This window comes from Oryctolagus cuniculus, chromosome 8 (assembly GCF_964237555.1).
Source record: "Oryctolagus cuniculus chromosome 8, mOryCun1.1, whole genome shotgun sequence".
Taxonomy (NCBI): domain Eukaryota; kingdom Metazoa; phylum Chordata; class Mammalia; order Lagomorpha; family Leporidae; genus Oryctolagus; species Oryctolagus cuniculus.
The window spans coordinates 85,161,950-85,189,823 of record NC_091439.1 but is presented as its reverse complement, the minus strand read 5'-3'; the positions used below and the strand labels follow the sequence as shown (position 1 = coordinate 85,189,823).

General features: G+C 37.3%; 1 protein-coding gene and 1 pseudogene across 3 annotated transcripts in view; one reads left to right on the top strand and one right to left on the bottom strand.

Moving 5' to 3' along the window:
* CFAP299 (cilia and flagella associated protein 299) overlaps positions 1–27,874 on the top strand; it is a 730,672-nt gene that overhangs the window by 361,838 nt on the left and 340,960 nt on the right. The gene's annotated exons all lie outside the window — the stretch shown is intronic.
* Positions 401–1,625, bottom strand: LOC127483190 (bromodomain-containing protein 7 pseudogene; annotated as a pseudogene).

The window sequence follows — 27,874 nt, the reverse complement described above, 5'->3', positions numbered from 1 at the left end:
TGGAGGAGTGGTGACAAATTATTTCAATTTCTGTTTGCTATGGAAGGTCTTTATTTCACCTTCATTCATAAATGAGAGCTTTGCAGGGTAGAGTAGTCTGCATTGATAGTTTTTTTCTCTTAAGACTTGTACTATATCTCAGCATTCTCTCGTAGCCTGTAGGGTTTCTGATGAGAAGTCGTCTGTGAATCTAATTGGAGATCCTCTGAAAGTAATGTATCATTTCTCTGGTGCATATTTTAAAATCTTTATATTTTACTTTGGTGAACGTGACTACAATGTCGTGGTAAAGATCTTTTCTGGTCACTTCTGTTGGGAATTCTATGTCCTTCCTCTACTTTGGCTTCCCTTTCTTTCTCAAAATTGGGAAAGTTTCCTGTATTTATTTCACTAAATAGGCCTAGTAGTCCATTCTCTCTTGCCACACTTTCAGGGACTCCTTAGACCCGTATGTTGGGTCATTTGATAGTATCCCATCTTTGAAGCCCCACAAAGTATTCACTCTCGACTGAAGTCATCCAGTTGTCATGCCCAATGTTACAGGGCAGAAACCTGGGTCTCCTACAATGGGATCCACAGGATGGTGAAGTCTCAACATAGTTGTTCCATCTGGTTTTCCTCTTTCAAATTCACACTGTTCAGCAGCCGCCTGGTCTGCTTTCCTCCAGACTCCTTAATGATACAATGGATCTGCTCCTTCTTTCTAAATTATTGCTTTTAAACTTATCTTCAAGCATATCTTTCTTTCTTTTTATTGTCCTTATTGGGACTCCTGAAGGCTTTTGCTTCAGCCCCTCCACAGCACTCCCTCTGTTGCAGCCAGCAGCTTCTGTCCTCCCCACTCTGTGATGTATCTGTCCGATCTTTTTGCTTCTGAGTTTTTTTGCAAGTCTACTATGAAGTCTATGCTTTGCTTCAGGCTCTGAATTGTTTCCTGGCTAAGAATTTTCATCCCTGAATGTAATAGCTTCTTTGCAGCTTTATGATATATGGTCTGTGGTTTGTTAAACAACATAGCATTAGAACACATCAGTTTGAAGTTATCCTTCAGTTCTTCTGCAGAGTGGTAGTCACTGTTATTGATCTTTTCTTTCATGGTACTAAGATCCATGGGGTGCTTAATGATCATGCGGTAGCCAGGAGCAATAAAATCAGGAAATTAAAAGAAAGCACTTGGGTCTTTTCTTGCAGTTGTCTCCTCAGTTGATTCAAGACTTCTTGAAGGGGCGTCTGTTCTACTTCTTCCTGTTTGGCGAAGGAGCTTGCAAGAGGCTTCTCAAGAGGTGTAATCTCACAGGGTTGTGACTCTGGAGGTCGTCTTCTGCCTCATTCTCCACACGGTCTCGATCTTGCTTCTTTTTATCCTCCTTGACCCTTGTGCGTTTGCTCCCTTTCTCTTCCCTGGGAACCTGCTCCTCTCCCTTCTTCCTCCTTTTCCGCTTCCTTTCCTTGTGCTTGTTGTGGTCATTTGTGACTTTGAAGAGTTTGGAGTGGTACCCTGAGCTGCCCATTGAGAGCTTGGTGACTTCGTTCCCTCCCGCTTTTAGGGCCAGTTTCAAGGGTCTCTCGACATACACCTCATGGAGGTGTTTGTCTGACTTGTGCTTTTTATGTTTCTTACCCATGTCCGACTGTGCCCTGGTACCCACCCTCTGCATCAGGCCCAGGCCATGTGTTTCTGTTTTTGGTGCAGACCAGGCAAGCGGAGGACAGGAGTGGAGCCTGAAAGACCCCGCACCACAAGGCAGAAGGTGCGGGAGACCTGGCCAGAGCCTGAGAGCAGTGGCAGAGCATTTATTGAATTTCTGCATTGTTTTTAGTCATTTGTGGAACTGATTCTTGTTTTTTCCCCTCTGATGACATTTATCTTTGAGCTCTGACTCTGTGGCTTAATGGAAATGTCTGTGCTTTCAGAAAATACCTAGAAGTGTGTAGTGGGTTGGGCCAGAGAGCTCTGGTCAGTGCGTGGGGGTGTGGTGAGTATCCAGAGTTACACCCAAATTGGGTGTGGTAGATCTCAATGCCTGGGTTTAGCCCCTGGTGTGTTTCATGCCACATTTGCACCGTATAAAGGATCTGCACAGTCCTTACTGTGGACACAGTTCCTACTGAATGATCTGCTGTAGACAACCAAGGAGCTCCGAGCATGTGGAGCTGCACCTAGGATTGCCTAGAGACCCCACTACACCTTATACCTTCTCATGTAACTATAAAGTCTCCTTGATCTCAGCACACAAGGCTCTCCCACTCTCTGAGTGCACAGGTTTCTGCTCTGCCAGCCTGTCCAGCCTACAGAGAAGCAGATGTTCCCCGAGACATCTCCACCTAGGTGTCTAGTTCCTGGGAGGCCATGGGCGCCTCACCATCCTACGTGAGGTGCCCAGCTACCTCCCAGCAAGGTTCAGAGTCACTGGGGACTGTGAATTGTTCCATCTGCTAGAATCTCTGGGTTGCACGTGTGTACACAAGAGCCATTGGCTGAAAGTTGCTGTCTCCCTTCCGCTACTGCCAGTAGTGCCAAGAAGATGCCATCCTGTCTCAGCCAGTTGCTGTGCCTGCCCTTTCTCAGTTGGGCAGCAGGTACTGTTGTGGGGAAGCTGGGGCCAGATAAACATGCCCTCTCTACTTCCACTGGGTCTGTGGCAACTGCTAGCAACTGCTAGCCTCCAGGGCTCCAGTCAAGACTTGCCATACTCTCCTGCTCTGGCTCTTGGCTGCTACAACTGTGCTTCTGATTGTTTTCATGCCATTTGTCCATACCTTTCACTCAGGTACATGGAGTTCTTTCTCTTATAGGATTTCCAGTGTAGTTTTCTCTCCAATTCTCTCCTGAGAGGGCACTTTCTACACTTTTTTTTTTTTTTTTTTTTTTTTTTAGTATTCATCCCTAGGCTAACACGGTATGTTGTTCCCTAATCCACCATCTTAGAATCCCAAGTTCTGTAACTCTTAAAATTATCAAATAGGAAATGAATTTTGTACGTGTTTTCAGAAATCTTTCATTTATAATATAGCAGAGATCATTTAGTTCTAGCTCACAGAAGGTGTGTTACATCAAGAAAGATATCCCTCCATGGAATATTGAATACGGAATTAAAACTTCCTACCATCAAATATAGGATCTGCTTTTTACCTTTCTCCTTTTTCTTTGTGCCATAACCAACAGTTCATAACTGGCAACCACTTTCCCTGTCCTAATTTACTTCCTTTACTGTTAGCCAAAATAAATAATAGAAGGAGACAGACAAATTTGGAAATGTTATTAAAATAAGATTCTTTATGAAATTTGAAGGTAAATCCTCCCTAAAAACTGATCACAAATTTAATCTGTGTTACTGATTCATATGTCCTCTTTATTTTCTGTGACTTATTCTTGGAATTGGAATTAGTAATAAATGTCAGGATAAAATTAACAGTTGATTTCATTGTTTTACGTGATCACATACCATTCCACAGCTGCCTTCAGATTTCTTCCTGATAATACAGCAGTAAATTCCTAGAAAGCAGATTTTTATGACCTGTGTTAGTAGTGAAAGTAGCAGCAGGTGTTCATTTGTCAGTTAGTATTCTACAAACCATAGGCCTTCACTTATTCAATTTAATGAGTGTTGCCTTAGGCAGTTCTATGTACAGCATAGGATTTATAGATGTTAGATCTTTTGTTAAGCATGGCCCACTGCTAATTGAGTAGTTTCACATTCTGATAGGAATAGAAATTATGTATTTCCTGAAAGAAATTTCATATGCATTCACTAATTTTCCGAGGAAATATACTATGAAAAACAAATTTTATCAGATTTCTGCCAAGTTCATAAATGTTACATATTACTATCAACATAATAAACCCTTGAGTACAATTGTTATATACCCATAGTTACTAAAATGTCTCAGAAGGTTTGACTAGTATAGATTAGTCTTTCTCCCAAAAATTCACTCCTCTTCAGCAGTGCAGACCAAATTAGAGGCGGAAAGGAACCATCTGCCCAGCTGGACACGTGAGCAGCCTTATCCTGCCTGGGTGGTTTACGTGATAGTAGATGTTATAGTAAGGTAGTCCTAACCCTTCCTTTCTGATGCTAAAAGGTCATTTATGAGTCAATAAAGCATTTCATTTGTAGCCATTCAGAAATTCTATTGAGTGGTTCTAAAAGTTTTTTTTTCCCAAGGAAAGCAATAATTTTTGCAAATAAGATTTTTTAAGATTAAAAGCAACTGTTCCCAAGAATTAGTTAACCTTTGTTTTCTTAACATTTATTTATGAATAGTCAAAGGACCTGTTTAAGTCACTATAGAAATGTTAGGATTTGATAACAATAGCTGGACCAAACAAACCCCTTCAAATTATGATTGAGGAACTCAGATAGGTTAGGAGACATACCTAAAGTGACACATTTGGTAGAAGTTGGTAAAAAAGTTTTTCTAAATCATCATACCATAGCACCTAAAAGCCATTTGCCCCATAATGATGATTAGCTCCATGACAGACTCATAAATGATGGTGAACCTGATAAGAGTATAATGGAGTGGAATTGAAAAATTCTTCTCTCCTTCTATGCCATAACTGTCATAGCATCATGGTGTGTTTATGATAATACTTTGTTAACAAGTCTGTGCTGTCGTTCCAGTTATGTATAATACATAATACTTGAGAGCTATAATAAAAATCTTATGTTAATGGTTTGTGTGTTTATCATACTTTTTACCAATATTTGGGCATATACTTCAATTTGTAAAAAAAATGGCTTACTGTTAAACGCTATGCCACATAATACTGGCAGTAACCCCATAACTTATACGTCATGTTTACCTTATCTCTTGATTGCATCAAAAGGCCATATCAACTGACTGATTTGTGTAAATCGTCTATGATGCTTGAACAACACATTTCCTAACAAATTTCTCAGAATTGTTAGGTCGCATGTGACTATATTCATGATTTCTGCAATACATCAAACATAAGGGGATAGAGGAAAAGTTGGTAAACTGTTGTCCTTGGGCAATATCTAACTTGCTATATGGTTATGTAGATAATATTATATTTTTAAAATATTTATTTATTTATTTGAAAGTCATATTTATACAGGGAGAGAAAGAGAGAGAGAGAGAGAGAGAGAGAGGTCTTCCATCCACTGGTTCACTCCTTAATTGGCTGCAATGGCTGGAGCTGTGCCAATCTGAAGCCAGGAGCCAGGAGCTTCTTCGGGTCTCCCATGCAGGTGCAGCGGCCCAGGGACTTGAGCCATCTGCTGCTGCTTTCCCAGGCGGTAGTATAGAGCTGGATGGGAAGTGGAGCAACTGGACTCGAACCATCACCCATATGGGATGCCGGCACTGCAGGTGTGGCACTACTCCACAGTGCCAGCCCTGATAATATTAAATTGAAGCACAGCTATGTTCTTTCATTTTTATATTGTTTCTGGCTATTTTTGTGCTGGATGAAAAATAAACAAATTATAACAATATGTTTGGCTCTCTAAGGCTAAAATATGAGGGAATTTCAAAAAGTTAGTGGAAATGGAATTAATGGAATTAAAAGTTTGTTTTGGTGCAGGTTTTCAAATTTCTACATTGTTATTTTTATAGCACATATTTTGCATGAATTTTTGAAGTATCCTCATATTCATGTATTTCAATATTTATATAACAATTTTTTATCTAAACTTTCCATGAAGCTTCCTCATATTTTTGGCCTATTGTAGAAAAAATTGTTCCCAGTATCGATAACTATAAGAATATTTTAGAACATAGACCAGTTGAAGTTTTAGTTCAATGTATTTATCACAAATAGTTTGATAGGTGCACTCTGAATCTCCAAACAAAAATAAAGGCTGTGATCACCTATGAATGCTAAAAATTATTCTTTCAGTTAATATATGCTAAACTGATCTTCTGTATATAAAGAGAATTGAAAATGAATCTTGATGTGAATGGAAGGGGAGAGGGAGAGGGAAAGGGGAGGGTTGTGGGTGGGAGGGAAGTTATGGGTGGGGGCATTGTAATCCATAAGCTGTACTTTGGAAATTTATATTCATTAAATAAAAGCTAAAAAATGATTCTTTCATAAATTAATTTTGTTCATTGTAAAAAAAATTACGCATCTAAAATTCATGGTATTATACTTATCAAAGATAAAAATATTGGTATGGAAGGTCTCTGTATAGAGCTATGGATCATATCCCTAAATTTGATTCTGACAAAGCAGAAGAAAAATGTAAAAAAAATACCATTGACAGCAAGGTATAATAGCTACAATATAATGTACAGTAAAAAAGAAAAGTGATAGACATGCATTTTTTTCTCATGAAATGCCCTTACTTTGGAAAAAAATTAGTTGTCAGTGCCTTTGCATTTCCTTGACAGATTATACCATACTGCACAATGGCAGCATTTGTCTTTGGTCTGTGGACCTAAGACATTCACTATCGATGGGACTTTTTCAGTACTGGTAATAATAAGGTGGTCAGTCATGCAACTGAAAGATCAAGTTTAAAGTTAAAATTAAGGAAGAATTCCCAGCACTATAGCATTTCATTTTATGTAAAGCTCTCCACAAGATAGACTCGTTTACTTGTCATAGGCACTCAAATGAGAATACAAGGTTGACCTGAAAGATGCAAACAAGTAAGGTAGTTTCATTCCATAGAAAAGGAGCTAATAGAAATACCAGAGCAAGCCTATTAGATGACTTAAAAGAATAGCAAAAAGAGTAATTGATAAAAGTGTATGACCTCCATCATGTCCTCCAAAAAATAATATATCAAAGCAGTAGTTCAACTGGAGGTCATGGCTCCTTACTCCCAAATCCTCACTGGAGAAGCCATATTTCAAGCCAGCACAATCTTTGTAACTCTTTGTCATATAAAGTGGACTACCCTAAGATATTTAAAATATCATGGTGAATTTCTAGTAACAAGGACAATTATTTTTAGATTAACTTACTATGAGTACTTAATATTTTACCAAAATGAAAAATACATAAACCACGTGTGGGGCCTTTCCAAGTTCAGGATGCTGTGTGATTACCCAGGAGTTCTATCTAAGAAACCTCCTCTAATTTGCAGTAGGCTAGATCAGTGGTTAAGCCATTAGATGTGGCTAAAATCCTGCAGCCCTGAAAAGGTGGGTATGTCTAAGCTGGCAGGAGATGAGCACTGAAGAATAGACAGAGACAAAGTTGATTTAGCAGATAATATTGCTTCCCTAGCCAATCAGGTTTACCATTATTTCCTCTTAATAAACTACCTATTTTGTTCATGTATTTATTCCTCAGGGAAAGTAATCCTATTCCAAGAAAAAAAGTTTAATATTATTTAGCCTATGAAAACAGCAATATTTAGAGTGTTCCAATTGCCAGTGGTTGTTTTAGCAGCAGCCTCAAATTCTTCATTTATATTCTTCATAAAATTCTGGGAAATACACATAATGCTTTAATTAGTCCTGGGGATTTTGCAGTTCTCCCAAAGTGAACTTCAGTAGTGACATTAGATAGCACCTACAATATTGACTGTATTTGTTTAAATGTAATATTTTTTATCTGTATATTTTATCATGCATTTTTGTTTTCTTCCTGTGTGCACATTGCTTATATTGTGTTTCTCAGGGGTTATTCAAGATTAACTAATGCCCCCACTGTGTTTAAAAAGTGACAACCTCTGCAGTTTATCATTGGAGAAATCATCTATTATTTACAAAGTGCAGATGAAAATATTTTACATTTCAGTGCAAGTATTAAAGTAAATGCAAACACATTTGCCATGTCCATTAATTAAACTTGTGTGGATAATTGTGTCACTAGAGATGTGAAGTCTCAATATTTGCTAGATATGTCATCTTGAATTCATTACATGAGTTTGAATAATTTTATTAGGCAGAGTAATACATTTTACTACTGGTTTTTCTTGGATCATCCAAGCCTGTTTTTATAAATTAACCTTTGTTTCTAGCAGGGGATTCGAATTCAATCCCATCGAGGTGGCATGTACCAATGCCATCTCACTAGTCCCAGTGATCAATTTCTATTCACAATTGATCGTAATGATAGGACTAAGAACCAAAGGGATCACATAAACAAGAATAGTGTCTGCAAATACTAGCTGATATAATAAAAAAGGGAGAGAATGATCCAACATGGGAAGTGAGATACATAGCAGACCCATAGAATGGCAAATGTCCTAACAGCACTCTGGCCTCATAATCAGCCCTTAAGGCATGCGGATCCGGCTGAAATGCCCATGAGAGTATTTCAGGCATGGAAAGCCAAGACACTCTGGGAAAAAAAAAAACAACAAAAAAAAAAAAAAACCAAACCTAAATGAAAGATCTCCACAAGTGAGATCCCAGTGGAAAGAATTGGTCATCAAAGAAGGAGGTACCTTTTTCTGAAGGGAGGAGAGAACTTCCACTTTGACCATGGGCTTGTCTAAATACGATCAGAGTCAGTGAACTCAGGGGGCTTCCATAGCCTTGGCAGCTCATGACAAGAGCCTAGGGTGATTCCTGATGCCATAAACAAGAGTGTCAATTTGTTAAGTCAACAATAGGAGTCACTGTGCACTTATTCCTCAAGTAGGATCTTTGTCCTTAGTGTGCTGTACATTGAGATTTAATGCTATAACTAGTACTCAAACAGTATTTTTCACTTTATGTTTCTGTGTGGGAGCAAACTGTTGAAATCTTTACTTGATGTATGCTAACCTGATCTTCTGTATATAAAGAGAATCGAAAATGAATCTTGATGTGAATGGAAGGGGAGAGGGAGTGGATAAGGGGAGGGTTGCGGGTGGGAGGGATGTTATGGGGGGGAAGCCATTGTAATTCATATTCTGTACTTTGGAAATTTATATTCATTAAATAAAAGTTAAAAAAATAAATTAACCTTTGTTTTTATGCAGATATAATATATCTGTATTTTAAAAGTCATTTTTGTTAAATTAACATATTTATCCTAGAGTAATTTGGTACATAAATCAGGGTTTTCTTTTTAAATCCAAACTAAGATTGTTTTTAGTGGATATTGTAACATTTTACCCAATTTTTCAAAGTAGGATAAGAATTTTTAAAATTAAGTCTGTATTATGCCAAAAGTACTGACTTAGCAGTCATGCGGAATTTATTCAAAAAAAATAATTCTGCATACAACTTTTACAACAGAATAATATCTGTAGGCAGTGGCATCTAGCACACATATTAGAGTGCTTGGTCTTGAGTAGAGAGAAGGATGGTTCAGAATGCTGTATGATAAATGGGAAGTGTATATGAGTCCAAATGCAGGGACTGGGTGATTTGATCATGGAAACATTGATATTTTTTTCTTCTTGTTTTGGTATTCCCTTGATTTTCTAGGAATAAGAATCTAGTAGTTTAGTTGAGAATGAGGATTTTTTTTCTATCTTACATTAATAATCAGAAATATATTATTTCATTATAGACTTAAAAGAAAAAATTTAGAATAAACTCATGTGATTTTATATTCTCGTTTGACAGATATGTGCAACCCTAGATGGTATATGATGATTTAGTACTTACATGATACTGATTTATGCATTATCTGATTTTTAAGAAAAAGTTACTTTATTTCTAATGTACATCAATGGGGAAATAATTGAATGTATCATAGTATATCCACACTAGAGAATATCATGTGGTTAGAAAGTAAATGGGGGCTGATGATGGGACAAAGTGTTACCGTAAAGCTACCACCTGGAGCACTGGCGTTCCATATGGATACCAGTTCAAGTCCCGGCTGCTCCACTTCCAATCCAGATCCCTGCTGTTGTGTCTGGAAGGCAACAAAAGAAGGCCCAAGTGCTTGGGCCCCTGCACCCATGGGAGAGACCTGGAAGAGGCTTCTGTATTCAGTCTGGCCCAGCACCAGCCGTTGCCACCATTTGAAGAGTGAACAAGTGGATGGAAGATCTTTCTTTCTCTGTCTCTCCCTCTCTCTAACTCTATCTTTCAAAATAAATAAATAACTATTTTTTGAAAATGAAGCTTATATGGTGACTTATAACAATAAATGGAAGTTAGATTTAGACCATATCTATTGTAATTGAGTTGATTTCCAAAATGACTCTGTCTACTGAGAAAAAAAGCTATTACAAACTAATGTGCTTATTATGATGCTTAATTTTGTAAAATCAGACAATACTTTTTGTGAATTTTTTTGTATCTCGTTATTACTGTGGCAAACAATATAAAGTGATATATACTAGCCTACTAGCATTGTTTATTTTTTTGGAGAATGAGAAAAATATTGATGACATGATTAAAAGCTTTATTTTCATGTGTTTTAAAGCTTTGTCATAGATTTTTTTTTTCAGTTTCTCAGGTATTAATGAATAAATATTATGTATCTGATTGAAAACAGAAGATCACATGGTTTTAAAGACTTTGTGAACCAACTCAAAATAATCATTTAGTAACACACCTGAAACTTAAGTTCACATATAACACTTCCATTTGGAGCTTATTTCATTAAAAATAATAAAAAAAAAATCTTTATCAACTCTTGGCATGGTGTGGATTTTTGAAGATTGGAAAAATCTTTCTGCTTCTTCCTACCTCATGTAATTACAGATCAATTGTAATTGGGGTGGAGACAGTAATAACTGTTTGTCTAAGTATTCTATGAAAGCTCATTCAGATGAACCAAGTGTTCAGAGGATCCTGACTGTGTAGATTTTACACTCTGCAAGAATTTTATGCCAAGACAGCTGCTGCCTCTGTAGTGATCGTATGTGTGACTCTGGGCTCGTTGCCTAATCTCACAGGGCAATATTTCTCAGGCTTCAATGTGACATGGATTTTTTTAAATGCCTAATTCATAGCAAAAATGTGAGGTGGAGGATGATGTTAGATACAAGTTGTTTTTCAACTTTACTCTAGTGATATTTAGCCGTGTCGGTCACTTAATTATATTCTCCTTCTTATAAGTTTGTGTTAACTTAGCTTATGTGATGCCCCCATGCTGCTTCAGAGATTTTACCCTTACCCATATCTTTCAGTCCAGAATTCCTGAGTTTCAGAGATTGTCTTTGCCAGATCAAAACATTTCAAACTTGACATTTCTCAAGCTAACCTTTGATGTTTTCCATCACTGTACCCCGATATTTGCCTCTGAATGAATAGTACTATCATCCATCCACTGAACTTTAGGCTTTGCAGCTCCCTCTCCCTCTTGCTCAGTCCACCATCAGTTCCTGTTGATTTTACTTCCATTTGCATGGCACAACTCAGCGTCCTAACCAATCTACATTCCTTCTCTTTTGTACCCATCTCTCGCTACCCCTCCTCAAATCTGCCACCACCCATTGATTTTTTGCTGTAGTCAGGTTAGCCTTGACACTATTTCGCTTTAAATTTGTGAATGATTTCTCATGGATTTTAAGATACTACTCAGCTGTAAAAAAAAAAAAATATATATATATATATATATATATATGAAATCCTGTCTTGCAACAAAGTGGATCCAACTGGAAACCATTGTACTTAGTGAAACAAGCTAGTCTCAAAAAGGCAAATATCATATGTAACTCATAGAGTACAAAAAATGTAATGTATAGGAATGAAATTGACATTTTGAAATTCGATGATTGTTTACAGCCCTTGTATCTATTGTTGAGGAACAGTGTTGCATTTTTTCTTCTTCTTACTATTTGTTGGACATTTTACTTGGGGTAGGATTAATCTTATGATACAAAATAGACTGAAACAGATCATTGTAAAAATTAAGAGAGGGAATAAGAGAAGAAGGAGAGGAAGCATGGAAGTGTGGGGGGAAGGGAGGGTAGGGTAGGAAGTATCACCATATTCCTAAATCTGTATAATATGAAATATATGAAATTAAATTTTTAAAATTTTAAAAAAGAAAATAGAAAAAGAAAATGCAGTATATATATACATATATATATACACACACACACACACACAATGGAATATTATTCAACTACAAAAAAAGACATGTTCTATGATTTGCAGCAAAGTGGAATCAACTGGAGAACATTTTGTTGAGTGAAATAAGCTGGACCCAGAAAGACAATTTCCACATGTTCTCCCTTATATGTGGGAGCTAAAATAAACACACACACACACACACACAGAGAAAGTAATGTCTATGCGTATAAGTATTGACTTTTGTAAAATTTTGTTTTATACCTTTGTCAAACCAATGGTTAAGAATGCTATACTAATTTAGTTTTAATAATCTCTTTAAATTTACTGTATAAGGGTGAAATGGTCACTTTTCCATTCAATTACCATTTATAGCTGCTGTCTATGTTCCCACTAAACTAATGTCTTTTTGTATTTTAATTGTTAAACTTCCTATTAAGCTCTTTTACTGAAATAAAAATTTAGAATATGTTATCGCAAAAACTATAAAAAGAAAGGGAGAAGGAAGGCGACTGGGAGGGAGAGAAGGTGAGGGAGGAGGGGAATATCATTATGTTCTTAGAATTGTATCTACAAATCACATTGACTCTTAAAAGCTAATTAACCCACTGTTGGTGGGAATGCAAACTGGTCAAGCCACTATGGAAGTCAGTCTGGAGATTCCTCAGAAACCTGAAGATAACCCTACCGTTCAACCAAGCCATCCCACTCCTTGGAATTTACCCAAAGGAATTTAAATTGGCAAACAAAAAAGAGGTCTGCACCCTAATGTTTATTGCAGCACAATTCACAATAGCTAAGACCTGGAACCAACCTAAATGCCCATCAACGATAGACTGGATAAAGAAATTATGGGATATGTACTCTTTAGAATACTATACCGCAGTAAGAAACAACGAAATCCAGTCATTTGCAACAAAATGGAGGAATCTGGAACACATCATGCTGAGTGAAATAAGCCAGTCCCAAAGGGACAAATATCATATGTTCTCCCTGATCAGTGACGACTGACTGAACACCAAGAGGGAAACCTGTTGGAGTGAGGTGGACACTATGGGAAATGGTGGCTTGATCAGCATAGCCCTGACTGTTAATGAACAACTTAATACATTATCCCTCTTAGTAGTTTTTTTATCTGTTCTACTTAATATGACTGGTTTAGATCTGTAATTGATGCACAGTTATTCTTAGGTGTTGAAAATTAACTGAAATGTGATCCCTGTTGAACATGGTGGTGGGAATGGGAGAGGGAAGAGATGTATAATTTGGGACATGCTCAGGCTGACTTGCCCCAAGTGGTGGAGTTGGAAGCATACCAGGGGATTCCAATTCAATCCCATCAAGGTGGCATGTACCAATGCCATCTCACTGTTCCAGGTGATCAGTTTCAGTTCACAGTTGGTCATGGTGAAGGGACTGGGAGTCAAAGGGAGCACATAGACAAGTCTAGTACCTGCTAACGCTAACTGATGGAGTAAATAAAGGGGAGAGTGATCCAACATGGGAAGTGAGATACTCAGCAGACTCATAGAATGACAGATGTCCTAAATAGCACTCTGGCCTCAGAATCAGCCCTAAAGGCATTCGGAGCTGGCTGAAAAGCTCATGAGAGTATTTCAGGCATGGAAAACCAAGACACTCTGGCAAAAGATCTCTGCGAGTGAGATCCCAGTGGAAAGAACAGGTCTTCAAAGAAGGAGGTACCTTTCTCTGAAGGGAGGAGAGAACCTCCACTTTGACTATGACCTTGTCTAAACAAGATAAGAGTCGGAGAACTCAGAGGGCTTCCATAGCCTTGGAAACTCATGACTGGAGCATAGGGAGATTACTGAGGCCATAGACAGGAGTGTCAATTGGTAAAGTCAACAACAGGAGTCACTGTGCACTTACTCCTCATGTAGGATCTCTGTCCTTAATGTGCTGTGCATTGAGATTTAATGCTATAACGAGTACTCAAACAATATATTTCACTTTGTGTTTCTATGGGGGTGCAAACTGTTGAAATCCTTACTTAATGCATACTAAACTGATCCTCTGTAAAAAAAAAAAAAAAAAAAAAAAAAGAAATTATCAATTCCCAACTTGACTCTCACTGGGATTAAACATGACAATAGGTCTGCTCTGATTTCATCATCATTTAAAAAAAATCATCTATTATTTTTCACTTTATGTTTCTGTGTGGGAGCAAACTGTTGAAATCCATACTTAATGTATACTAAGCTGATCTTCTGTATATTAAGATAATCGAAAATGAATCTTAATGTGAATGGAAGGGGAGAGGGAGTGGGAAAGGGGAGGGTTGTGGGTGGGAGGGAGGGTATGGGGGGGAAGCCATTGTAATCCATAAGTCGTACTTTGGAAATTTATATGCATTAAATAAAATTTAAAAAAAAAAAAGCTAATTAAAATTAAAAAATTAAATAAAAAAAGAGATTATAGGACTAATAAGGGATTCTAAGCCCTGTCTCTACAGTCCTTGCTCCCTTTTGGTCTATTTGACCCTCCTTCTGAACCTTTTTACAAAGCTCCCTTTTGTTTCTAGATTGTTGCACATACACTTTTTTTGCATAAACATACATTTTGTGCCCATATTACTTAGCTGGTTAATTTTTACTCAATCTTGAAATTTCACTCTAAGCAGTACTTTCTCAGAAAAGCCTTTCTGGACTTTCTAGACTAGGCAAATTTCCATACTTTTAAGTTTCATATACTTCCTCTTCTCAGTTATTCATCATAAATATTGACATTTGTTTTTATAATTTGATTGATATTTCTAATCTCTTTAATATTCTCAACTGGTTTCATTCCCTATTGTCTTCCCAGTGTCTAAAACCAAGTCTATTAAAGGCATTCAGTAAAGATGTGTCTAATAAATGAATGAATAGATGAGATGTATAAAATTCAACGGTTCACCAATTTTTTTAGTTCACTATTTTATATCATTCATATTATATATTTCTATGTGAATATATTGATATGCACATTTACTACCTCTTGCTTAATATTTTGTTTTGCTTTGTCTTATCCAGGAGTTTATTCTCAGATTATCATTAATCATTTTTTTATATTTATATAGTCTCAAGAATTATTTTACATGTTATTACATTAGTATCATTTTATGTTCAGAGAGATTGTTATCTCATAAAATTAGCTAATATTTTCTTTTGGAAATAAACACTAAAAATAATTGAAGACCTGAGAAGAGATTTCAATGATTTAAGAATACCTTTCATGTATAGTAATTGAAGAATGATTCTGTTGTACTTAAAAAAATCAGAGGTGTTGTGCTTAAAAATCCAGAGGTGTTGTGCTTAGAATAATATGAATGGAATTTCTTAATCTAATAAAATACAGAAGCAGGGGTATTCTGTTGAAAGAATGTGCATCTTCAACAGCTATCCAACAAGATTTAATCTGTTAATTCAAGGAGCTGTTGTAAGGAATACTAAGTCAAATTCAGTCCAATACTCGAATCACAACTAGGTAATGAGCTAGGTTGCTAAGGAAACACAGTCATCTTTTCAAGGATTCTTTGGCAAAATTTAGTGCATTGAAACCTGACAGCAATGCACTAAATGCCCTTAAGGTAACAAGGTTACATCATCTTCAGTAATACAAAGTAGAAATTAAGGAAATTATAACATCAGGACATAAGTAATTGTTTTTGAATCCAAATTAAGGATACTTGTCTAAAACTTCAAAGTCTGAAATGGTATAAAATCCAAAAATTTTGAATGCTAACATGACACTAGATACAAAAACTAGGGAAATATTTCAAAATAATAAAAAAAGCCTCTTAAAACAGAAATACTTCTTGTACCAAACTTCTTGGATAATGTATACCTTATCTGTACTAATACCAGAACATGAAATAAATTCAAAATTATGTAATAAAAGTTAAGTTTCTTACCTCTTGCTAAGAGAGATATATGCAGAGTATCCCATGTCTATCACTGTTATCAGGTATTTACAGATCCTAAAAATTGTGTTTTAGTTGCAAGTGAGCTAGCATAGTCAATTCAGGCTGCTACAACAAAATACCATGGAGTGTGTGGCTTACACAATAGACATCTGTTTCTCACAGTTCTGAAGTCTGTAGGAGTGAGGCCAGGGTGCCTGTGTGATCTGCTTCTAATTGCAGGAGGGCCCCCTGGTTTGAGAATGGCTAGTTTCTTGAGGTGTCTGTATGTGACACAGAGAGGAAGGGCTAGCTCTCATCCTCTTTTACGAAGACTTCAAACCCATCTTGAGGACTCCACTATCATGACACAGTTTTCTTCCATAGACCTCACTTCCAGATACTATCATACTGAGACTTCAACCTATGAATTTTGGAGAGCACAAACATTTTATCCATTGCATATAAGGAATATACCATGGGGCCAGTGCTGTGGCGTAGTAGGTTAATCCACCGCCAGCGGCTCTGGCATCCTACATGCGTGCTGGTTCTAGTCCTGGCTGTTCCTCTTCCAATTCAGCTCTCTGCTATGGCCTGGGAAAGCAGTATAAGCTGGCCCAAGTGCCTGGGCCCCGGCACCCACATGGGTGACCCAGAAGAAGCTCCTGGCTCCTGGCTTCAGATCTGCCCAGCTCCGGCAGTTGCGGCCATTTGGGGGAATGAACCAGTGGATGGGAGACCTTTCTCTCTCTCTCTTCCTCTCACTGTCTGTAACTCTACCTCTCAAATAAATAAGTTTTGATTTAAAAAAAGAATATATGACACACAGTATTCTTTTTACATATGGGCTGTGTTTACTACATCACAAAAATATTCCATATTTCTATCTGTTGAGTAGTTTCATTTATTTTCATGGCTGCAAAATAGTCCATTTTATGGAAATTCCATCATTTACTCAATGATCTACTGGTTCTGACATGACTTTTCTTGTATATATGTAATTTATATGTGTGAAAGAATGTATTTTGGACATTTCTAAAGGCAGGATTTTTAGAATGAAAGATTTTAGCATATTTTCAATATTACTGTGTCTACAAAAAGTTTCTTGGTAAGGGTTATTCTAACTTAAAAAAAAAAACACATTTATTTATTTGAATGATAGAGTGAGAGAGAGAGAGAGCACGAGTGCACACCAGAGAGAGAACAAGTGAACTCTTCCATCTGCTTATTCACTCCGCACCCCCAAATAGCGAGGAGCCAGAAATCCCATCTAGACTTACTTGAGTGAAAGGAATTCCAGTACTTGAGACATCATCAGCTGCTTTCCTGGTACATTAGCAGGGAACTTGATCAGAAGCAGAGTAGCCAGGACTACTCTTGTGGACATCCCAAGTGGCAGCTTAGCCAGATGAGCCAAGATATCCACCCCAGTCATTTTTTCTATATTCTTGCCAACAGTATGGCAGTTCTATTTTTCCCCTCACCCTTACTAACATAAAGGGTTTGCCACTTTTGGATCTTGACCAATCTGATAAAAAAACTATTTCCTATAAGCTTTCTATTTTTTTTTATCTCCTATGAGTTTTTTTTTAATGACTTTATATAAAGGATAGTAAACACACAAAGAAGTCCATGTAGTTGTAGTCAGTGTCCAGAGGAGAAGCACAGCTCTCCCAGCCTTTTCAGAAGCCCACTTTGTGCTCCATCTTCTTGTGCTCCTCTCCAAAGCAAAGGGAAACACTGACTTGACTGCTAACATAGATTAATTATGCCTCTTTTATCTTCATGTTGGTAGAATCATAATGCATGTGTGCCGTTTTATGCCCTGTTTTTCTCTCTCAACATTTTCCTGTAAGATTTATCAACTCTATTGAAAATAGTTGTAGATTATTCATTCTCATTCATGGATAGTGTTCCATCAGGTGAATATGCCTCATTTTATCTATTTTATTTTAGTAGGCACCAGGTAAATGTTAATTGTGAGTCATTAAGAATACTTTGGCTACAGAAATTCTAGTATGTATCTTTTTTGTGAATTTTTGAAGTATTTCTTTGGGGTATATATCTAGGAGCAAAATATAAATTTAATGCATTTTTAATTTAACATTAAAATACTTCAATGGAAAGTTGAGGAAGGGAGACTATTTTAAAGTTATAGTAATATGGTTTTATCATAAATGATTGAATGTAGTTTAATATTTTTCCTTAAATTTAATTTCTTTAAAATAAATAATTATGTATGAAAAAGGAGCAGTTGACCTACCACTCTGTCCTTTTCATGTAGTAGAAATTTTTCTTACACTAATAAGCACATTGCAACTATAAATCTTGCATTTTACACTGAGCATTATTGACTAATGAATTTCTATTAGTGACTTAAACAATATTGAAATCTGAATATAAATGTAAAGACTTCAAAATTAAAATATTAGATCTTGATACATCAAACACTTTGAAGAACGTTGGATGCAAATGTTTGGGATCTCTTCTATTTTATTTTTTTCTTTGACAGGGCATGGTTTTGGGATTGAAAATGAAGGCTGGAGGAATCACTCTTGTTTCAAAGTCATTTTATGATGACATTAAGCACAGAAAGAGTAAATATGCTGTTTGTAATAATATTATATAAGAAATAAAGCCAGCTGAAATAGCAAGGCATTTGACACATTTTGATCTTGAGTCTATATCCTTATTTTAGTCAAACCTTGTATAGAGGATAGAGTTGCTTTTGAGGATTGTGGGTTTTAGAACTATGAAGAAACAGCCTTGTCTATCTAGATTCTATTAGCCCTAGTTTTTTTGTCTTTTTTTTTTTTTAATGTACAACATGGTAATGCTTTTGGATAATCTGGGAGCATCAAAAGGAAAAAAATGCATGTATCTGTCAATAGTCTATAATCTTGTGTCTGTATTAACAGATCTATCTGTCTACCTATACATATACATACATGCATATACAATGATGCTTCAAAAAGTTCTTAGAAAATGAAATGGGAGAAGTTGCTGTGGCAAAGTGGGTAAAGCCACTGCCTGCAGTGCCAGTATCTCATATGGGTGCTGGTTTGAGTCCCAGCTTCGCCATTTCCAATCCAGCTCTCTGCTATAGTCTGGGAAAGCAGTAGAAGATGGCCCAAGTCCTTGGGCCCCTGCACCCACGTGGGAGACCAGGAAAAATCTCCTGGCTCCTGGCTCCTGGCTCCTGGCTCCTGGCTCCTGGCTTTGGATTGGTCCAACTCCAGCCTTTGAGGCAATTTGGGGAGTAAACAAGTAGATGGAAGACCTCTCTCTCTCTCTAACTGTATTTCATTTTTTTTTTTTCAAAATAGGAAATGAAAAATGAAAAAAAAAACTTATTTTGGTGCAAAAAATTGCGTTCCATACAGTTTTCCATAATTACCTATTTTTTATTATCTTTCTGAAGACCTCCCTTTGTATCTGAATCAGATTTTTCAAATATACATGTAATTCTCAAAAATATACACATTCACCCTAGGTTACTAATTGACACAGCTAATACTAAAGAAAAAGTTATCATAATTATTATAAGTCCTTCATTGTTGATAGACTTTGATTTTGCCCAAGTTTCTTTATAGAACACGTTAGTTCTATTGCTGCTGTTAATGAAATAGTACTAATTTGGTGACTCAAAGCAACACAAATTCATTATGTTACCATGCTGAATGTCAGAACCCTGAATTGAGTCTCACTGAAGTAGAACAAGGCTGTTGGCTAGGCTGTGATCCTTCTGCAAGCCTCTAAGGGAATCTGGCTTCTTGATTTTCCCTCTTTCTCTAGACCACCTGCATTCCAGGATTTGCTACCACTCTAACAATTGTTGGGCTATATCTTTTCCATGCTTCCAGCTCTCTGGTTCCCCTCTTTTGCCATTATCTTTCACTTATTGAGGACCTTCATGATTACATAGGCTCTACCTGGAAAATCTTCCCATCTCAAAGTCAGCTATTTAGCAAACATAATTCCATAAGCAGCTTTAATTCCCATTTACCATGCCTCCTAGGCTAAGAATGTGGATATCTTTGTGGGGCCTTTATTCCCAATATACATTTTCACAAGGGAAAAATGCTATATTCAGAAAGTGAAATTTTTTAATACCTTAACAGTAATGGGTTTGGAGAATAGACACAAAACTTACAACTTAGGATGTTTGAGTCACATGCCCTCGAATTTATGGTATGTGAAATAACTAGAGAAAATGGAAGCACTAACTGCAATCTAGGTAGGTAGTTGAAATGTTTTCCCATCATTTTGATTGTTTTTGAGGTTGGGAAGAGATGTTTGACTGCTGTGGTGCCTTTTTTCTTTATTTTTTTACATGGTGTATTTTCTAGGGTCTTTATGACTGGAAGGTCAAGTGCTGGTGGTTCCTTTTCTCCCAAACAACAGTAAGTTAAAGTGGAGCAAGTGCTCAGTAGATGAATCTGCAAAGAATTTTTGTTGAAAACCTTTGCTTTTTCTATGACTGAATTTCTCTCATGTAAAAATTGAGCATGATCTTGAAAACTCTTCAGCTCTTAGGAATTAGCTTTTCATACACTGCTCACTAAAAAGGCAGCATCCTTTCCTCAATGTGGTGTAGTATCTTTGAATCACAAGTTAATTAAAATGGACAATTTTAACTTCCAAACCACAACAATGCCTCCAGACTCTGGAGTTTTGCTTTGAATTGGTGCAAATGCATGTGTTTTACATATGTATTACAAAGTTTAGACTTGACATTCCTTTGTCCCATGCAATATTTGTTAAGTGAAAGAAAGGAGTAGACATGCTTCACCCAGATGTGATATTTAGTCATCCTAGAAATTCTTTCCCCATGGCTTTACTGTCACCAAACAGTACTCACCAATGCTGGCCTCCTGTAACCAATTTAAATTGATGATTGCTGGTGACTTATTATCCTAATTTTTAATCAGGTAATTACAATACACCTACTGTGCAGAACAAGAGTACTGTAATTTATTCTAATAGAAACAATTTTATTTTCAGTTTCATGGTTACAAAGACTATATTTAATTATTTCTGTTGCAAAAGCAACTTTAAAATGTTTGAACAAAATAAATCCAAATAATTTTTCAAGTTTTATCAGAAAACAAGATCATATATACCAGCTTTCTCATATGCAATTCTGGAAGACATTGCACAATGATTCTCTTTGATAATATTCACTGTTTTCTCTCAATTCCAGATGCCAGGCGACATAGGAAATCTTGATGCTGTTTTGTTCTTCCCATCTTCTGTTTCCTCCTTATTCCTTCTGTTTCCTCTGCTCTTATTCCTTCAACTTGTAAAACATAAATCATTTTTATTTGTGTTAATAAGATGTACTTATTTAAAAATGGATTAAATTTGTTGTTTTATGATTCTCTAATCTGACAGTATGATTTTCAAGTATATGTATTTGAAAAGATTTGAATTTAGATTTAAAATATATTGTTTTTCTCTCTCTACATATATTTATATATATATATATTTCTAAAGCACAGAAAGATGAAATGTAAGAATGTAGATTATTATCAAAGAATGTGTTTTTCTCCTTAAAAACGTTTTTCATATGATAAAGAGTATAGAGTGCTTCAGCAAGATGCTGCACTCGATTCTCCAGATGAGAATTGTGATCTTCATTATTTTTTAAAATTTTTTTTTATTTGAAAGAGTTGTAGAGAGAGAGGGAGAGACAGAGCAGTCTTCTATGTGCTAGTTCACTTCCTAAATGTCCGCAGCAGCTAGGGCTGGGACAAGCTGAAGCCAGGAGCCAGGAACTTCATCCATGTGTACCATATGGACACAGGAGTCCAAGCACTCAGGCCATCATCAACTGCATTCCCAGGTATACCAGCAGGGAGCTGGATCAGAAGTGGAGTAGTCAGCACTCAAACATCCTATATGGGATGCCGTCACTGCAGGTGGCTGCTTAGCCCACTATGCCACAATGCCAGCCCTGGTCTTTATTTATTTTTAATTTTTCTTTATTTATTGTAATTTTATTTGAATGGTAGAGAGGGAGCAAGAGCGAGAGTGGAAAGCATGTTCCTATCTGCTGCTTACTCCCCAAATGCTGCATCAGCCTGCATAGCTTATCCCAAAGCTGTTGTGAGGTTGTTGGGTCAAGATACATTGAATGACTGGGTCCAGACTCTTGTCTCCAAAGAAAAAAAATTAGGATGAGATGTAGCTTAGTAAAGGAATAAGATATATTTGCCTGTAAAGCAAACAGAGGGTCTCATTTGGTAGCCAAGGTTTCCCATTTCTAGCTTATATTGTGGCTAGACAGTATTGCAAAATAGTTCAGACTCTTTGTTTAGACACCATGTTAAAAAGTTTCCCAATTTTTAAGGAGGTGACCCAGGGATGAGTCCATGGGGATGGACAGGTAGTTACTCATGATTGAAAAGAACCTCTGGCCGGCGCCGCAGCTCACTAGGCTAATCCTCCGCCTTGCGGCGCCGGCACACCGGGTTCTAGTCCTGGTCAGGGTGCCGGATTCTGTCCCGGTTGCCCCTCTTCCAGGCCAGCGCTCTGCTATGGCCAGGGAGTGTAGTGGAAGATGGCCCAAGTACTTGGGCCCTGCACCCCATGGGAGACCAGGATAAGTACCTGGCTCCTGCCATCGGTTCAGGGTGGTGTACCGGCCGCAGCGCGCCAGCTGCGGAGGCCATTGGAGGGTGAACCAACGGCAAAGGAAGACCTTTCTCTCTGTCTCTCTCTCTCACTGTCCACTCTGCCTGTCAAAAAAATAAATAAATAAATAAAAAAGAAAAGAACCTCTTTGTGACCTAGGGAGAAATTTAAGAAAATAGGGAAAAGAGTGGGCTATGGCTCTATTTAAGTGCTGCAACAGTGGACTGAGTCAGATACAGCATCCCAGCATCTCAAATTTGTTCTCCAATTCCCTGAGTATCCCCAGGGGGCCCCTTGTAGACCAATTTGGACCTGGAATTCCAGGATCTCAAATACAATTCCTAATGCCTATGCCTTTCTACGTGGGGAGGGGGTAAAAAGGGTTGGTCATAAGAGAACTCAGGTCTCATTTTTAACAATCGAACAAAGATAGTAACCTGCTTCTATTCCAGCCTTCAGAGGTTCAATCTGACTTTTAGAATAATCCTGAGCATTATCAGTTCAAGGGAAGGTAGTGAGTTTGTCTTTTAAAGAACATGGAGAAACTTTCAAATGGAGCATTCCTTAGAGAGCCTCTCAGTCATGTCCTGGGATCACATCTATGTACCTTGTTCTTGAGTGTTGCCATGGATATGGGAGATGACAACACTGTAAAAAGTGAAGAAGAAAACAGAATCCCATAGTAAATAGAGGTGTCATGGTCTTCTAGGTATTGGAGCCTGGAATATGAAGGTGGACATTAATCAACGGTTTGTCCATAGGGACAAAAAGAGTTCTAGGGGACCAGAGGAAGACAGAATTTATTTGCCCTATGTAGGTGGAGGCTTACTGCATTGGAACAAAACATCACACTGGGTGATAAAATATTTGCTGGTGCACTCATCCTGAAGGCGTAAATGAAAGAGAGGTCAAGCAATAAGAAATGTCCAGGGCCAGACGGAATAGAAACAGTGAGTCCCTCCTGGCACTTCACAGTCGGATAGCAAGTCCCAGCTGCTCTTATAAATCTTCTTCTTCACAAAAGACCCAAAGGTGTCCAATCTAGGTGGCATAAGCTCTTGGCCTAATTACATTCAGTACTTGCTGGAGGGACCAGACATGATTGGCTTTATAGAAATTAGGCCATAGCAGGTTGGAATGGAGTGAAGAGGGATAGAAAGACAGAACAAAGCCAAGGCTTTTGAGCATAAGGGAGGTGAGAGGACAAAGATTGACCAGTATTGGGGTTGGCTTCCAATTCTCTCCTGACTGGTTAGCCACAGATGTTATGGGGTTACTTGGTTAAGATATAATTAGATGGCTAAGTCAAGTTGTTGTTTCCAATGCAAGAAAGAAATCAAGGATGAAACAGGTAAAGGTTATCATGGGAATAAGAATAATTTACATGCACAGTTAATATGCATACTTGATTGAGAGTGTTGGAATGCTGGAGGGTAAGCTATATCCAGTGATGCTTGGGGCCATTCTTTTATTTGATGTGGAGGCATACATAGGGTGATGACTAGCATGGGGTTTGAGTGCTGCCTATTTCCTTGCTTTTTTTTTGAAATCTCACAAGTGTCATGGTAACAGGTTCTTTATGGGAAGAAGAGTGTCATGCATGGTCATTTTATTATAATGATATCATAATTAGCTAACAATCATTGCAGGGACACAGTTGGCAGCCATGTTGGGTTATGTTGACCAGTGCCAATTCTACTTAGTAATTTTTGCAGAAGCTGCAGTTTTCCACAGCACAAAATAAAGGGTTGGGGGAGAACAGGTGGCACTGCAAGAAGGGACAAGTGAACTCAGCTTTTCCTTGGCAGCTACCTCCATACCTGTGTCAAAATCTTGAACTCCATCCAGGTCTTCCATGTGGGTGCAGGGACTCAAGTACTTGGGCCATCACCTGCTGCCTCCCAGGGTGTGCATTAACAGGAAATTGGAATCAGAAGCAGATGCAGGACTCAAACCCTGGCACTCCAGTATGGGACATAGGCATCCCAAGTGGTGCCTTAACTATTACACCAAATAAAATACCCCAAGAGAAATGGTCTTTAGACCATAGCTGGCAAATGCCAGGAATTTGCAAAAGCTTACAAACATTCCTAAAGATATAAGTTTAATAATATTAAAATTTGTATCCTGAAAAATTCTGTATCTTCAATATGTTAACTTATAAAGACAGGTGAATGAAATAATCTTTCTCCTTTAATCACTATACATATGATGGATTGTCACATACATCTTTAAAATAATCAGATGTATAATTATCTTTGTATTGATCATTTGAAAAAAAACATACTTTAGTGCCTGTGTCCTTCAGTAAAATGGTAGCAATGAAAAATAATTTTTTCACACTTAGAATTGGGGAATTCAAAGTTGGAAAATGTGTTTCATGAAACATAATCCATAGATATTTCATGTATCTAATTTGCAAATATATATTTTTATGTAAATGTGGGTATATGTGTATTTACATACATGTGGATACTTTATATTATAAATAAATGGACTTGGATATTGATACACAGGTAAAGATAAAGTTTATTTTTAGTGTGAGATGTATGTGACCAATATTTTGTGGAGTGAGAGTCTAGAATAGAAGTTCTAGAAGGGAATGGGTCTTTTTATCACTATATTTCCAGAATCTAGAGTAGTTTGTTGCATGTTTTGGGGGGTCAATAAATATTTATTAAATTAGTAAATAGATGACTTCACAGCACTTTTGCATAGCGCTCAATCAAACATGTAGTCTCAGACATATCCATCTGGTGTGTGCTCTTGTCATTATAGACAGTGAAAGATTATTAGGTAACTTTTAACATAAATTTTAAAAATTTATTTTGAAATTCAGAGGGAGGGAGGGAGATAAAGAAGGAGGGAGAGAGAGAGAAAAAGAGAGAGAGAGAACAAAAGATGTCCCATCTGCTTGTTCATTCTCCAAATGCCTACAACCAGGCCAAAGCTTAGAGCTGAGAATTTCATCTTCTCTCACATGGATCACAGGGACTTAACCATTTGAACCATCATCTGCTTCCTTCCAGGGTACACATTAATAGGAAGCTGCTACTGGGAGCAGAGCTGAGACTTGAACCCAGGCACTCCAAAAAGAGGATGTTGGCATTTAAAGTGATTTCTTAACCTCTGAGACAAATCTTACTCCTCAAATAATGATTTAATAGCGAGTCATAAGATGATGTTCTAGAAAGATTTAACAAATATTTCGTATTTATAATGGGGAGGCCAGGTGTTATTAAATAATTAGTATACTGACCACTTTTCTCCAAAACCCCCTGACTGATGGCCACTGTAGGGTAAATAATTGCTCTTAGTGGAGTCCTCATTTGCTGCCCTTTCTAGTCATGCTGTGTGCTAACTCAGAGCCATTTTTCTTTGTTTTCAAACTTGTCTATGCTGGTTGTTCTTGTTAGTTACTATTACATTTGATTTAAATTGAAATTATTCATGTAATTGAATCAAATGTAATGTAAGAAGACGAAATATGAAAGCAAAAGGAAATATTATTTCTAAGGAAAAAAAGTTAAATGCTTTGGAAAATATTAGTGGAATTGTGGTAAGTTAGATGTGGAAATACAATTGTAAAGTATTAGAAAAACAATTCATAAAAATCTAGATGATTGTCATGAATTGTAGCAAACATTTGATTTCCTGCTGTGCTTTAAAGAAGCCAATATTACAATTTGTAGTTGATGTACTTAAGTGGAGTTGTTTTTTTTTTTTTAAGATTTATTTATTTATTTGAAAGTTAGAGTTACACAAAGAGAGGAGAGGCAGAGAGAGAGAGAGAGGTCTTCTGTCCAATGGTTCACTCCCCAGATGGCCACAACGGCCGGAGCTATGCCAACCCAAAGCCAGAAGCCAGGAGCTTCTTCCGGGTCTCCCGCCAGGTGCAGGGGCCCAAGGACTTGGGCCATCTTCTACTGCTTTCCCAGGCCATAGCAGAGAGCTGGATTGGAAGAGGATCAGCCGGGACTAGAACCGGTATCCATATGGGATTCTGGCACTTCAGGCCAGGGCGTTAACCCGCTGCACCAAAGCACCAGCCCCTTAAGTGGAGTTTTAGTAAGAGAGATTTAAAAAAACACTGAGGAACAGCCACTTGCATAGAAGCCTGATTCAGAATTAAAAAACTGCAATCACATGAACATTGGAATGTGTTATACAGATAAACTAAGTTTGTTTCCTTTTCACAATCCTCTACTTAACCTATCATTAGACCACTTGGTGATTACTATCCAATTGTATCAGGTTGAGAAGAATTCTACCATTATTCAACCTTGACTCCCCTTACGTATTTGTGGGACAGTGTTAACTAAAGGAAAATCTTGAGATTGAAAGACAAGAAGTTAAAAGCTTAACACAATTTTCAACTTCATTGTACATGTCATGAATTTCTTGCTAGGGTGCAACTTGAAGAAAATTTGAGAAAAAAGTGAAATGTTTTGGCTGATAGATCAGAGGACAAGTGTTGCTCAGATTCCTTCATTTGAAATGTTTCTGCAGTTTTACTGTTTTCTTGGATATACTACAAAATAAATAAAATTTATGAATGCAAACCTAAACAAGAAATTCTAAAGCATATTTTACCGAATTGAAGGGCTATATAATTTTTCATTTAAATGTGTTTGTCAAAAATGTTGCAAACACACTATTTTAAAGTACACCTATGATTAAGACACTCTGCCTGGACTTTCAAGAGACCACAGGAAGGACAGTGTAGCTTTGACACAAAGGAGATTTGCCCATGGTGAGCTTACATCCCACTAAGGAGTTAAGGGAGGCTTCTTCTAGAAAGTATAGCTTGAACTGCACCTTAAAACATACGTAATCTTCTGGAAGATAGCAGATATCTGGTGAGTCAGATAATGTCAGAGGGGAGATTAGATGAACTAAAGGAGAGTGTTACGGAGGAGCAAAGAACAAGGAAAGGATCAGCCTCCAGCCAAGGCAATGGAAATTCTAGCCAGTTTGGTGTTTTTAAAGGTAGTTATGATGCCTGGTCTAGAAATGACATCACTCATGGCTTAATTTAACATCCTTAATGATAGGTATAGAACGTTATGGGAGAGCTCGTGAAATAGTACACAATTCTGCCTATCAGGAAGCTTCCTTGTAGAGGAGACAGCACTTTATTTTGATGCATGGTTTGGGGTTACTTACAGAACTTTCTTTGAAGCAGGAAGTCTTGAGGCAGTGTATAGTATATATAAAAAATGGGGGAACCTCCATTTTGCTTTTGGAATTTTTTTTAAAGATTTATTGACTTATTTGAGAGGTAGAGTTACAGACAGTGAGAAACAGAGAGAAAGGTCTTTAACTCCCTGGTTCACCCCCAAATGGCTGCAATGGCCAGACTTGGACCCATCAGGAGCCAGGAACCAGAAGTTTCCTCCAAGTCTTCTGACCCATGGGCACAGGGGCCCCACTTGAGCTGTCTTCCACTGC